Below are 14,220 nucleotides of genomic sequence, written 5' to 3' on the forward strand. Positions count from 1 at the left end.
TTTGCCCTTCAATTTTCTCTAAAAAATCCCACTTCAACAAACGAATAGATTCAATGCCATATAACAGTGTCAGGGGAACTTTTGACTTAAAAATTGATAGCAAGTGATGGAAAGTTTCCGGCCCATAGCATTATAAAAGGTTGATAGCCCATTGGCATGTGATGAAGCCTTGGAGAAACATTAATTGATATGATCCTTTTCGCTCATACTGCCTGTCATAATTTTCCCCAAGTAGGGATATGATTTTACTACCTCCAAGTTCTCAGAACCTAAAACCCAGACATAGTTACAGGCCTTCCTGACTTTTCTACCTTTGAAAATCAGAGCCTTACTTTTTGATATATTAATTTTCAAAAAATGAAGAGACCAACCTATTGTTCCAGCCCTTGAGAGTAAGATCTAGTATAACGATATCATCCGCAGACATCAAGCATGAAAAAGGACGGCCATCAATTCTAGGGGCACCCCCCGTTCTTGTTTGTAAGCTGTCAGGGAGGTCTGAAATATAAAGTGAAAAAAGTAGAGGAGCCCACAAACAACCCTGTTTCAAAACATTTTTGGTTGGGATTATGGAGGACAGGCCCCGATCCCCACCCAATAGCACCTGATACAAAGTGGAAGAATGAAGAGCGATTAATCAAGTGAGAATAGTTTTAGGCATATCTATATTCTTCAATTTTTTCCCATATTGTTGGGCAGTCCACCCTATCGAAAGCCATGGAGAAATCTATAAATGCAGCAAATTATCAAGCTCTTGAATAGAGACATACTTTTCTACTATGAGCTTCAACATGAAAAAGTTATCAAGTGTACAATGTTTCTTCCTAAATCCCACTTGTTCCATAGGCAGAATTTTTCCTCTTTAACCCACTCCGTAAGTACTGGGGAGATTTCTGGGGCCAGTTTTGTCGAGTGGTATTAGGATACTTCCGGCCTAAGAAGGGGTGGAGGGTTTCTCCAGGTGGATAGCAAGATGCAAAAAAGAGGTGTGAGGAATGAGGCTCATTGAGAAGCCTCCCTCTTAATAACGGTGATGGGGATCTCATCAGGCCCCATTGCCCTAGAAGTTCTAATTCATAAAATAATAACCTCCATCTCTTTCGTAGTCGGAGCACCACATACTAAAAAAAAGCGGCAATGTCAGGAAAAGGAATAAGCGACAATTCTGGACAAGCATTACATGAATATAACTCATATAAATAAACTCTCCATTCAGCTTCCTTAATGGTATTGGGAAGGATTTTATTCTAGTACCACAACCGTTGGAGATGATTTCCAAAAATCTTTTAACATCTTTGCGTGAAGCATCTTCTTTTCACTGACCAATTATGTCCGTCCTTCTCTTTCTTGAGGGAAAATTTCAATCTCCACCTTCTTTTTTTCATGAGGTTAATTGATTTACTTTGTACTTCAGAGAAAGAAAGAAATTGGTTCCTGACTAGTCTATCCCCCCATTTAAATGAATGACAAGGTTAGAATGTGGTCTGTTTTAAGAAACTGGGTTGTTTAGTTTACATGTAGCTACCAAGGACTTCAAACAATTTTCATATTTAAGTATAGGGTCTGGAAACAAAAACAGTGGCTCCACTGTTAATGCTGCCAAAAATACTTTCAGTTTGCCAGACAACTTGGAATGCCAATGGGTTCTACTATCTCTTAGACCCTACTGTTGTATCCTAGAAATTCCAGGGTCTTTTTTCCTTCTAATACTGAATCAATCATGCAAGAAACAACCTTGTGATCCCTATGTGGGTTATCATGAACATTTATATGAGAGATCATATTGAATGTTGATATGGGTGTGGGAGTGGGAGCAGCCATTATTTGTCCCCCGCTCCCCTGACTTCTGCACACCGAAGAGCAGCATCCATGGTTTGAGGTTGGCATCGGATGCGGGAGCAGCATCTTCTTTGTCTCTTTTTCTCTCCCTCTGAGGTAAGGCAGAGAAGCCTTACCTCAGAGGGAGAGAAAAAGAGACAAAGAAGAGAATGTGCTAATTCTCCTGTATGTTCTGTGCATTGCAGATCTATGTCTCAGTGCTCAAAGAACTGGGTTCCCAATATGAAAAGTGAATGACTCCCTACATAACTGGAATGTTATATTAAAAAATTTAGAAACAGTCAACTAATCATATAAGTCAAGGTGTTCTACAAGTTTTTAAACAATGATCGGAAATAGATTTATTCTAGCACTAACAAAAATCTTTAGACTAAACATTGCTTGGTTGGTGTGTGTTTCTGTTAGATCGATGGAGCCATACCTCAAAGTGACAATAGATTTTAATGGGCAAAAGAAAAATTAATACTGAGGCATGGTTTAAAAAAATGGTCTGTTCAAAAGTCTATTGGTGAGCATTTTTAAGTGAGCAAAGCCTACAATAAGTATGTTAAATTAAAAAATATATATATATAAAAAAAATCACAATAAAAAATATACTTTTATGAAAAGTAACCATAATAATAATTGGAGTTGTGTGAGCATTTTCTTCCGAGTCAAACATACCCCAACCTTTTGAAGCAGGGAACTATGAGATGTGAAAAACAACAAAAACACATACCTGATATTCTGTCACCGACGTCATGGCTTATCATCCATATTGAACAACAGATAAACAAATTCTGTCAGCATCAGATATGTGGTTGTCAGGAATGGGGGTCTCTAGTTGGCAGAGGTAGGTATCTTTGTACAAGTAGGGACCCTTCTTCCTAGTCAGAGTAAGGGGGATACACTTCTAAAATAACCTCTGCTACCCCCTTGGTAGCTTGGCACGAGCAGAAAGGTTTATGTCAGAGGTTAAAGCATTTTTGAACACATACAGTAATACAGTGAAAACACTACAAATGGAGATCACACCAGTTTAGAAAAACAAATAATCTTTAGCTAAACCAAAACAAGACCAAAATGACAAAAATCCACAATACAGTACTAAAATTATGATTCTTTAAAGGTAGCAACAGTTGCGTTCCAAGAAAATGTTGGATGCAACACTTTTACACAAAGTAACTTGGATGTGTCGACAAATGCAAGCAAAAAGGGTCACAGGGAAGGTGTTGCGTTGGTTCCTTACACTCAGGGAAGGTGATGCGTCGGTTCCTTGCTCCGGGGGAGGCGATGCATCGGGTCCTTACTGCAGCGCAGGGGAGGTGGTGCATTGGTTCCTTACCAGAGAGGAGGTGATGCATCGGTATATTACTGCATGGGGAGGTGATGCGTTGGTTTCTTTCTGCATCTCCCAACGATGCGACAGACTTGACGCTTCGATGTGATGCGTGACAATCCAGTAGCATGCGTGAAGACCCGGGATGCGCTGCAATGATTTCAGCCGCGTCCCCTCGATGTGTCGGTTCTTCCACAACAGGGCCTGCGTCAGAATCGGGACGGTGATCTCGGACGTTGGAGATCGGTACACAGGATTCGTTGCACGGCAGGCACTTCAGCCGCGAGCAGGCGCTGCATGGATTCTACGGCGGCGGCGATGCGTTGGAAAATTCTTTTCACACTGCTGTGATGCGTCGGAAACAGGCGATAAGTCGATTTACACAGTTCTTGCAGTTTCCAGTCCAAAAACAACCTCCAGAGGTCCAGAACACTGGCAGGCACCTCTTAGCTGGTCAGAACTCCCAGAAAAGGATTTCAGAGGGGACTGAGGGTGACGTCTTTGTGTCCCTGAGACTTCAGAACAGTAGGCAAGCTCAATTTCAAGCCCTTGGAGATCTTCCTTAAGCAGAGGACACAGCACACTGCAAAGTCCTTCTCCTTTCCTTGGCAGAAAGTAGCCACTGCAGGCGAACCCCAGACAGCAAACAGCACAGAGGCAGTATTTCTCCTCAGTTTCTCCAGCTCTTCTCCTTGACAAAGGTCCCTCTCGATTCCCAGAAGTGATCTAAAAGTCTGGGGTCTGGGCCCCTCTTTTTATAATACAAAATCCTTTGTTCTCTGTGCCACAGAAGGTCTTTGCCCAGCCAAAACCAATTCAGTCCTCACTGGTGCAGCTTCCTGGCAGGAGGTAGAAACAACATTGCCCTTGGCAGACCAGGCCCATTCAGGTGTGAAAGAAATATCCTCCCCCTACTCTGAATGCAGCCAGGTCTATTAAGCCCAGCTCTGACTCACCCTGGAAAGGCAGGAAACACCTCAACCCCCCAAGTGGCTGTCCGAACAGAATGCACGTCTCCAGCCCCTGTCACTCCAAAGCCAGACAGTCAATACACAACCTAGCAGAGGCACACTGGATGGTTAGGCAACAAAATACCTACTTTCTAAAAGTGGTATTTTCAAACCCAGAATGTAAAAATCACCCTGACTAAAAGATGCATCTTATCATTCTGAGTTCAGGCATATCAAACTTTATCTTCCTATTTTGTTCCCATGGACAGTAATATTCATATGATGTTTTGAGCAAACTCCCCATTCTATCCTATGGGGACAGATAGCCTCACAATAGTGAAAAATGAAATTGGCAGTATTTCACTATCAGGACATGCCACAAACATGAGGGCATGTCTTATCTTCCACATACACTGCACCCTGTCCGCAGGGGTAAGTTGGGCCTACTTTAGGGGTGACTCACATATCAGAAAAGGGAAGGGTAGGGCCTGGCAAGAGGGTGCACTTGCCAGGTCGACATGGCATTACTAAACTGCTCCCACGCACCGCAATGGCAGGCCTGAGACCTTGTTGCAAGGTTGCTTGTGTAGGTGGCACAATCAGTGCTGCAAGCCTACTAGCAGCATTTGGTTTACAGGTCCTGGGCACACATACTGCACTGTACTAGGGACTTAACTATAAACCAAATAAACCAATCATGGAAACACCAATGCATAGCAACAATTGACAAAGGGAGCACTTGCACTTTGGCACTGAACAGCAGTGGCAAAGTGTCAAAGCATCTAGACCAGCAAAACAAAGTCCAACACACAGCAAAAACAGAGGAGGCAAAGGCAAAAGTGCAGGGGAAACCCACCCCAATGATGCAAGGTCTAACAGTGGTGAACAATCAATTTGGTAAGGTATGTGGGCTGTGTTATCCCTTTTTATTGTTGAAGTCTGCCCGGTCAGGTGTGAATGGTTAGCCATCATGGATACGCCGACCAAAAGCAAAGTCATACTTGAGCGGGTGGAATTCTGTCTGGAACGCCTCCATCAGCCGCTTTTAGGGCAATACTCCATTGGTGGAGGATTCTGAGAATGATGGAGACAGAGGAGGTTGACAGAGTTTCATCCATCATACCTCTAACATCTAAATAGGATGGGTGGACCGTTACGACGGCAGAAAGGTACACTAACAGTTTGTTCGACAGGCTGTACTCATCCTCCAAGATTTAAAGTAGGCCATTGGTCCTTTAGGTCCAATCTACCTCAGGAATAGATTTTGAAAGCACCCCAGGACCTCTTGGTAGGCACTTATAGACTCACAGGATGTCAGGCAGAGGTCAATCGCAGGAGCCAGTCCAGGTCTACATGCCATTTGGTCAGCTGACTACTTCCAGGAAAAGGCCTCTTGTAGCTTGTTGTACCCCTGTAGCTTGAATAGGAGGTTGGCTTTATGACCCTTCTTTGTCCTTGGTACAAGAGGGAGCAGGTCAAGACGTTTAGGGTTCCTCTCAGCTCACAGACAACAGGTCCAGCCCGCTTCTGGTCTTCCACAGGTATAAAAACTGTTCTGAAGTGGGTGACTGGAAGTGCCATATTTATGTCTGCCACTAGCTAGTGGAAAGGAAAAATTCTTAGGACTGCCCCAACCTTCCAGGTTATTGTTTCCGGGGCCAATCTGACCCACTTTGGAAATTTTCAAGATGGTGAAAGTCTTCGGCACACTAAACCTAGGGTCCAAGGGCTGTGTGTGGGTGTGGGTGTGTATGTGTATGGAGAGTGTGCGGTGGTAATCCTGGTGTCCTCTCACATATAACACTAAAGTCCAGTTCCAGGCAGGCATTGTACCCACAACAACTCAGAGATAAATGTCTGGTAGAACAAAAGTAGATTACTTCAGTATCCAGAGAGTGGATCCACAAGATGGGTTTGGCCTCCTGTTCTCTCCCCTTTCAAGTGTGCCCCATGGGTTATGTATAAACCCAGAGACAAAAATCTGGTTGGACAAAATCAGAGTCCTTCAGCAACCAGGCAGTGAATACACAAGAATTATCTTGTCAATGTGCTCTCTCCCCTTTTAAGTGTGTTCTAAGGGTTATATGTAAAACCAGCAGACCTGTTGAGCAGGATGTGATGCTTAAGCAGGAATTGAAAGACTAGTTGCTCCTGGGAATCATTTCACACCAATGCAAGACTAATTACTGTCCTGAGAGAAGCCAGAGTGAGTATGCAAATTAGCCTCCAGGAATTTTAGGCACGGGAAAGGTAACTTTATAAAAATTATGTTTCCTTAATATTTATTAAAAATCCAACTCCCCCATTGAGTTGGGTTTTTCATAACTATTACAAAGTGTTTTTTCCAACTGGTCCCATTCCTGAGATACAATATTAGTAGTTTAACCTGTACTCTGATTTTGTACATAGGACAGGTAGGTCTGACACAGTGGAAATATCTTTTTGGGTGCTAATCACTGCCAGGATATGTTAACATTAACTTTCTACATGTCATACTTTTAAATACAATTTGCCCTGCCTTGTAGACTTCAAGGCCTATCAGGGTAGATGTATTACTATTTAAAAGGTAGGTTTTGTTTTGACTGTCAAAAGGATTCATTTTGACAGGTCGAACGACAGTTTTTACGCTGCTACATTCAGGCTGCAATGGTAGGCATGAAACTATATTTGCACTTCCACTGTAGTTGATGGCACAATATGTGCTGCAGTCCACCAGTAGCATTTAACTTCCATGCCCGGGTGTTAGAAATTGGGTTTCTGGTTGACAGAGGTATGCACACTATCCAAGCAGGAACCACAATCCTAGTCAGGGTAAATCAGATACACACCACAGATTATCCTGTGCTCCCCCTCTGGTAGCTTGGCACAGTGGAGGCAGGCTTAACTTAAGAGGTAATGTGTAGAGTATTTGTGCAATAATTTAAACAGTAACACAGTGACAACACAGCAAAAAGACTCCACACCAGTTTAGAAAAATAGATTATGATTTTATAAATAAAAAAAGACCAAAACAACAAACATTCAATAAGTGGAATTCAAGATATGAATTTTTAAAGAATAAAAGTAAAAATAGCACTTAAAAGTAAGAAGTGCCTATGGATATTTTCTGGTCACGCTGGACTGGGGAAAAGTCAAAAGTTCAGGCCGACTGCAATGGAACACGGGCTGGGTACAGGAGCCACACAAGGCCAGGTGAGCAAACGTACCTTGATCCTGGTCACAACAGCGACATTTAGGGTGCAGCCGAGCCATGCGTCGGTGTCGATCCTGCAGTCGAGGTGATGCATTGATTTTTTCCATGCAACAATGGCTATGTGCCAGTTCCGTAGACGAAGCGCCATAGCCGAGATGTGTTGGTTCCGAAGCTCATGTGTCAGGTTTCTCCACGCAGTTGAGGAATAAGTCAGTCATCTCTCCTGCAGCGGCGGCAATGCAGTGGTTCCAATTCATTGGTTCAGATGGTGATGCGCTGGTTCCAAGTGCGATGCGCTGGTTTTGTTCCTGCAACATTGGCGAAGCGTTATTTCTGCTCATGCAGCAGAGGATACATCGGTACCACTGGGGCAAGCACCTAAATCCACTCTCAATGGACCAGGAGGGGATACTTTGATATCCCTGAGTCTCAAAACAGGAGGAAAGCCATCATGCCCATGTAGATGACTCTGGATTAAAGTAAGAGTCCAGTTCTTCCTCAGCAGGGGCAGAGGGTAGCAGGCAGCACAGCAGAAAAACTGTTCTTTCAGAGCAACAATCCAGCAGAGTGGTAGTCCCTGTAGCAGCACAGTAGGTCTTATTCCTGGCTAAATTTCTTTACAGGTCCATAAATGTCTCATTTGATGGGGACAGAGACCCAGTACTTATACCCAGCTGTGCCTTTGTAGTTGAGGTGACTTCAAAGAGGGGCATTTAGGTGCACAAAGGTCCTCCCTTCTCAACCCTAGCTCCAGACTCACTACAGGGGGTATGCAACCCACTTTGTGGGGACAGGACACTGCCCATTCAAGTGTAAGTGTTAGCTCCTCCCTCCCATCCTGCCTAAAATAGTAATGTTAAATTTAACTTTGCCAGCTAAGAGGATTTATCATTATCATTCTAATTATGTTAAACATGACAGATCTACTCCTTCAACAATTAAGGCTTATAACTGTAATATGGATTTCCTAATGTTAACCTAGGGGACGGGTAGGCCTTACAGTAGTGAAAAATGAATGCAGATGTTTTCCGCTACCAGGGCTTGCAAATTTGAAAAGCACATGTCCTAATTGCCTTATAGGCTACCTAGGGCCTACCTGAGAGGTGACTTATATGTACTAAAAGGGAAGTTTAAGGCTTGACATGGGGTTTTAAATGTCAAGTCGACATGGCAGTGTAAACTGCACACACAATCTCTGCAGTGGCAGGCCTGAGACATGTTTAAATGGCTACTTGTGTGGGTGCTGCAGGCCCACTAGTAGCATTTAATTTACAGGCCCTGGGCACATGTAGTGCACTGTACTAGGGAAATACAGATCAATTAATTATACCAATTGTGGATAAGTCGATCAAGCCATGTTTAGGGGAGAAGCACATGCACATTAGCAGTGGTTTGCAATGGCAAAGTGCTCAGAGTACTAAAGCGAACAAAAATTATACAGCAAAAAGTGGAGGTAAGAAGGCAAAAGGTTTGGGGAAGACCATCATAAGGCTGTCAGGTCTAACACCAGGATACAATTTATACCATATTCTAGGGACTTATAGGCACATTAAACATACAAGTTAGCAAGATGATATTTGATCATGTTAAAAGGAACAGTATAGGCACTTTAGTATTGGATAGCAGGGGTAAAATGCGCAGTTATAAGGCTAGCAATAATATAGTGTCCAATAAAGGCAAATAATCTGGGGTGACAGCAGAGAAAAAGTGGACTTCCTACTGTTATGCTTAAATAGTAAATGGAGATATATTCAAGCAGGTAGAGTTAGAAATGTGTGCGTATGTAGGGGCTGTATGCAGAACTTTCTCTGTGAGTCATTTGCTATAGGATTAGTTACAACGATTTTACCAGATATTGAGAAGAGGCAGCTGTTATGCCATTTGTCTGTCAGGGAAACTAGGTCAGTTGAGTTGCATTCTGTAATGCCATTAACATCTACTGTTAGGGTCACTGGGGAGTATTGCTTATTGAGTTTGTGGTGCTTGCTGTGTTGGTACTGATATATTTATGTAAATTGATTGAGTGCAGGTAGTCTATGACTGCATGCCATTTACAGATGTAGTTCAGAAGGACTCCATACGATGTGGCAGATGAATATATCGGAGGTGCTAAGGATGGTGGAAGTTGAGGGTCTAGAGCAGGGGTGTCAAAAGGTCCATGGGCGCAGAACCATGTAAGATGTCCAGGAGCACCTCTGACTGGGTATATGTGTTGTGTTTAAGGTAACTCTGTGTATGTTTAGCTGAGTTTAATTTATTAGGATCACCTGAAAACCTGGATTGATTCGCCCCTGCTGGACTTATTTTGGGTATGAGGAAGTGCGTTGTTTCCTCTCCCTAACCTAGCCTATTAATCCTAAATCTATTTCCAACTCTTAAATTAAAATCTAAAGTTTTCCCCAAAACACCTCAGATTAAATCTAAACGTAAACCTACCTTAAGACCTATGCCTTCCCCTCCCTAAAAGGCCAGGTTTGTAAGTAAGCTTAAACTCAGCGCCTAACAATAAGCCCTAACCAACACCTAATTATTTATTCTGTCTTCCAGTGGCTGGAAAGTTCACTGTGAGATTGTCTTTTCAAGCACAGAGACATTAGTGACTTACAACTTTTTAAACTTAATATACTGTATGTTTTAACTGGAATTTGTTGAATTTAAGCCCTTTCACATCACGAAACCCCCGTCATATAAAATCCAGGGGGCAGATTTACAAGCCCCTTGCGTCATTTTTGCACCACCGTTGCATCACTTTTTGTGACGCAGCAGCAGCGTAAAAATGCGGCCCATTTGCAACATGACGCATCTAGGGAGACGCGTCACGTTGTAAAGCACTGCGTCACGTTATACCTGCATCCGGTATAATGCATGCAGGGTGGGCGTTCCAACGCAAAAAGGCCTCGTAGAAGTGACTTGGTGAAATCTACAAGATTTCACTACGCCACTTCTAGGATGCCACTGTGTCAAATTCTTACGCCTGCTTGAAGTAGGCGTAAGGAGTGACACAGCATAATGAGGATAGACCTCCTTCTGCATTGCTGGAGTTGCGTCGTGTTCGCGACACGACACTACACCAGCAATACGTGACTTTTGCGTCAACAGATGCGTCAGAATTTCGGACGCATCTGTCAATCCTTGTGCCATGGTGCACTGCATTGTAAATACGCGCATCCATAGTGGCGCAAGGGTTTCTCAGGGTGGCGCAAGGAAAGTGACGCATCTTCACAGATGCGTCACTTTCTTGTAAATCTGCCCCCAGATTCTTAAAGGGACAAGTGAATAGTGAATCCTAAACAACAAATGAAAAAACGCATCAAAATGTCAACTAATGTTCACACACATTAGTCAAAGCCTAAACAAATATTTCAATACCTCCTAAATCTAACTCACAAAACAAAGTTCAAAGCAACTGCTCTACTAATTTTTTTATTTAGTAAGTGCAAATGAAATGTGCAGTATCAGATGTATACATTGATGAAATACAACGACTCCTAAGCATTCACATGGAGAGAAACTATGTAAAAAACACAGATGTCATCAGAAGTACGCAGAACAACAAATTATACCCACATAGGCACATTTACGCAAAAATCATGCAGCTCGGTTGCTTGCTCCGCTGCTTGATATGGAAAGGGCAGGAATGCGCCGTATTTTACATTGTATGGTGCATTTCTGTTGTTTCCTTGCACTGGCTCACAATGTGCTGCCTAGCGCCAATGCAGGCACCCGTGCAAGGGTGCCTGCGTTGTAAGTAGGATTGTTTTTGTACAAAACAATACTCTGAGGCATTCTCCCTTTTTCTATGTGCGCTGCAGAAAGGAAATAGCAAGGAGAAATAAAGATATTTCTTCTCATTATGCTTCACCTGCGGAAGCGTAGCATTTTGACGCATTGCCAGGCCTAACAGTAATGGTAAATCTAGGAATAAGCCAAAATCCATGGGTGGATGCGTGAGAACACCTACGCTCCCCCCATGGAATGCCTCCCTATGTCAGAGTAATGCAATACAGTGATTTGCGCTGCATTGCATTATTCTAGATTTATCAAGTCAAGCAGATCCACGCAAGCTGGCTTGATAAATCTTACAAAGTAGTTGCATTGCCCTTGCGCCCCATTGTGAGGCCAGGGGTGACACAACTACTTTATTAATCTGCCCCACAGTCTTTAAAAGCGACCCCTCCAATGAACCCCATCTGTTCATCCTCAGTAGTCTCTCCAGGAACCCCAAATCCTCTCTCATTTTTTTGGGACACCCAAGTCCTTCATTTATAGATCATTCCTCTGCCATACACCAATCCATGCTCCTGCAGCAGTTATTAAGGGTGGGATCAAAGCTGTTGCCCAACTCATGTGCAATATCACTATACACCATCATCATTCGTAATGCCCCCCAAATTAGCCAGTCAGTGTTATTGATCAGTGTTATTTCTATTAGTCCCAACAGGTCAACATGTATGTATGGTCAATGATAAGCATACAGCACATATTAAGTGCCCCACACACGTGTACGGATTGAGGCATCCACCTGATCTGATGGCAACACATCTCTGGGACACATCATGGGGTGTTATGCTGAAAGTAAATGAATATTGGAAAAGAGAGCATTTTAAATATGGCTATCAAACCCCTTTGGGACTGGAGCAGTTCTGCCCAATGGGCAGGCAGCGTCATACTTCAATCTCTTCCATAGTTTAGTGAGATTGCATTCATAAAAGGTGTATCAATCCTTGAAAATGTCGGAAGCCTTCGTGATGTACTTTCATTCGTTCATTGCCCCTGAGATCCCACAGCCATCCACGTATCAGAAAAGTGGGAATTTATTCCATTTCACAGAAAATCCGGAATAGATACCAACATCCTCAAACAACTGAGCGGACTAGGAATGGAGGAGCCTTGGTCTGACATATATTCAAGGATGTCGCAGGCGTATGATGATGCTCTCTCTTCAATGCCCTCAGCGCGACAAACATCTATTATTTGGGGCTCCTTCTCAAATCCAACAGGCCAAGCGTTCTAAAGTCAAGTTGGACAAAAGTGGAGACGGGGGCAACCCTGTCCAGTACCTGTCTCCAGTCTGAACTTATGCAACAATGTGCCATTAAATTTAGCAATGGGGTTTGTGCACAGCAAATAGTGCCAAAATACAATAGAATCAAAAGCCATTTTGGCATCAAGGGCCCAAGATGCCAGTGGGCTCTCTATTGTTCCTGCTGATTTATACAGTTATGAAGGTAGTATGTGTTCATCGTAGAAGACCTATGTGGATTAAACCTGGATTGATCAAGATGAAACAAATAAGAGAATTTAGATAGCAGCTGTTGCTATTATAGCACCATAATTAGCCTTAGGGACTTGAACTGCCTAACTGAGGAAGTCGCCGACGCAGCCATCACCAGTGGCAGGAACACCGGACACGCTCGACAACACCTGGAAAGTTTAGATAGCAGCTAATTTGCAATATCCTTATCGCTTTTTTTAGTTTCAGCATTGAGAAATGGAATAGGCCTATATGAGAAACATAGATTATCTGGTTTCCTTCGCTGATGCATCTAAACTACAACCACATGACACATATCTGGAAATAAACCACACGCCTATCATGCACTGTTAAACTTCCATAGCAGTTGCCTACTGAGTGTTCTTGAGAGACACTTGCACAATAAAGGGGACAATTGAGGTGTAAACGATCCCTGACTGCAGCAGGGCGATGGCGATGGAAATCTTCTTAATCAAACGTACTTCTTCCAGCAGCAATCAATCTGTGTCAGTTAATAGAGATCAGTTTATTTTTTTCAAGAAACGTTTTCTGCCAGAGCTTTTCATTGGAACATGGGAGCTGTTCAGTCTCTCATTTTAAGGCTTGAATGCATGTGCCTTGTCTTTGTCAGAGTTGATCGTCTATCCTGGTGAGGTTGTTAGCTTTCATTTCACCTGGAAGTTTATTCTCTCCTACTGACAAACCACAGTTTTAACAACTTTACTGCCAATTTCATAAACCCTTCATCTAATCCCCTTTTTGTGGTCCTTGGCTGACTCTATAGCCACTTTCTTACATACATCTTATAGGCAATTTAGTGTTATTTTGCAATTAAAATTAATAGCTTTCTCAAACTTAATGATTTTCATTTCAGATAATATCAGGCACTCCCTTGATGTTGGAACTCTGGTCACGTTGGTATTGTTGGATCTGTCAGCAGCATTTGACACACTCTCCCACTCTATTCTTACCCCTGGGCTTCACAAGGCTGGGCTACATGGCAGGGCACTACATTGGCTCATGGACTTCCTTGCCAACCAAGCCCAACAGGTGTGCTTGGATTCTTTCAAGTCTCGACTGATGCATATGAACAAGGAACTTCCCTTGGGAGCACGCCTGAGCCCTACTTTGTTTAACATCTATGTGGCGCCATTAGCCAGAATCGTTAGAGCCTGCGGTGTGGATGTAGTGTCATACACTGATGATACTCAACTACTGTTTTCCTGATTCTGACAAGGTGAAGACTAAATTTGCAAACTGTATGATGAAAGTCGCTGCTTGGATGAGTAACAACTATCTACAATTAAACAGCAATAAGACAGAGGCCATGCTATTTGGCAAAGGTACTGAGTTATAGTCAGCCAGCATGTTATTGTGGATTCTTGATGTCATTCTTGTCCGAGTGGAAGACGGCGAGTGAGGAGGGATCAGGTTGAGATGAGAAATTGTTGTATATGTTGGTGATTTTGGTGCTGAAATAGAGGGAGGGCTGGGCTCATAGTTCCTGTAACGGAGTGATGGTCATGGAGCTGACGGAGAGGGTAGTGAATTCCTTCATAATGTCAAAGATTTATTTTGTGTTGTTGGCGCTGTTTTCACTTCATTCAGTGATTGCGGTGTGCTTGGTGATCCTAAGTCAGTGGTGTTAGATCTGGAGGGCTGCTTT

Source organism: Triturus cristatus, chromosome 3_2, assembly GCF_964204655.1.
Source record: "Triturus cristatus chromosome 3_2, aTriCri1.1, whole genome shotgun sequence".
Classification (NCBI taxonomy): domain Eukaryota; kingdom Metazoa; phylum Chordata; class Amphibia; order Caudata; family Salamandridae; genus Triturus; species Triturus cristatus.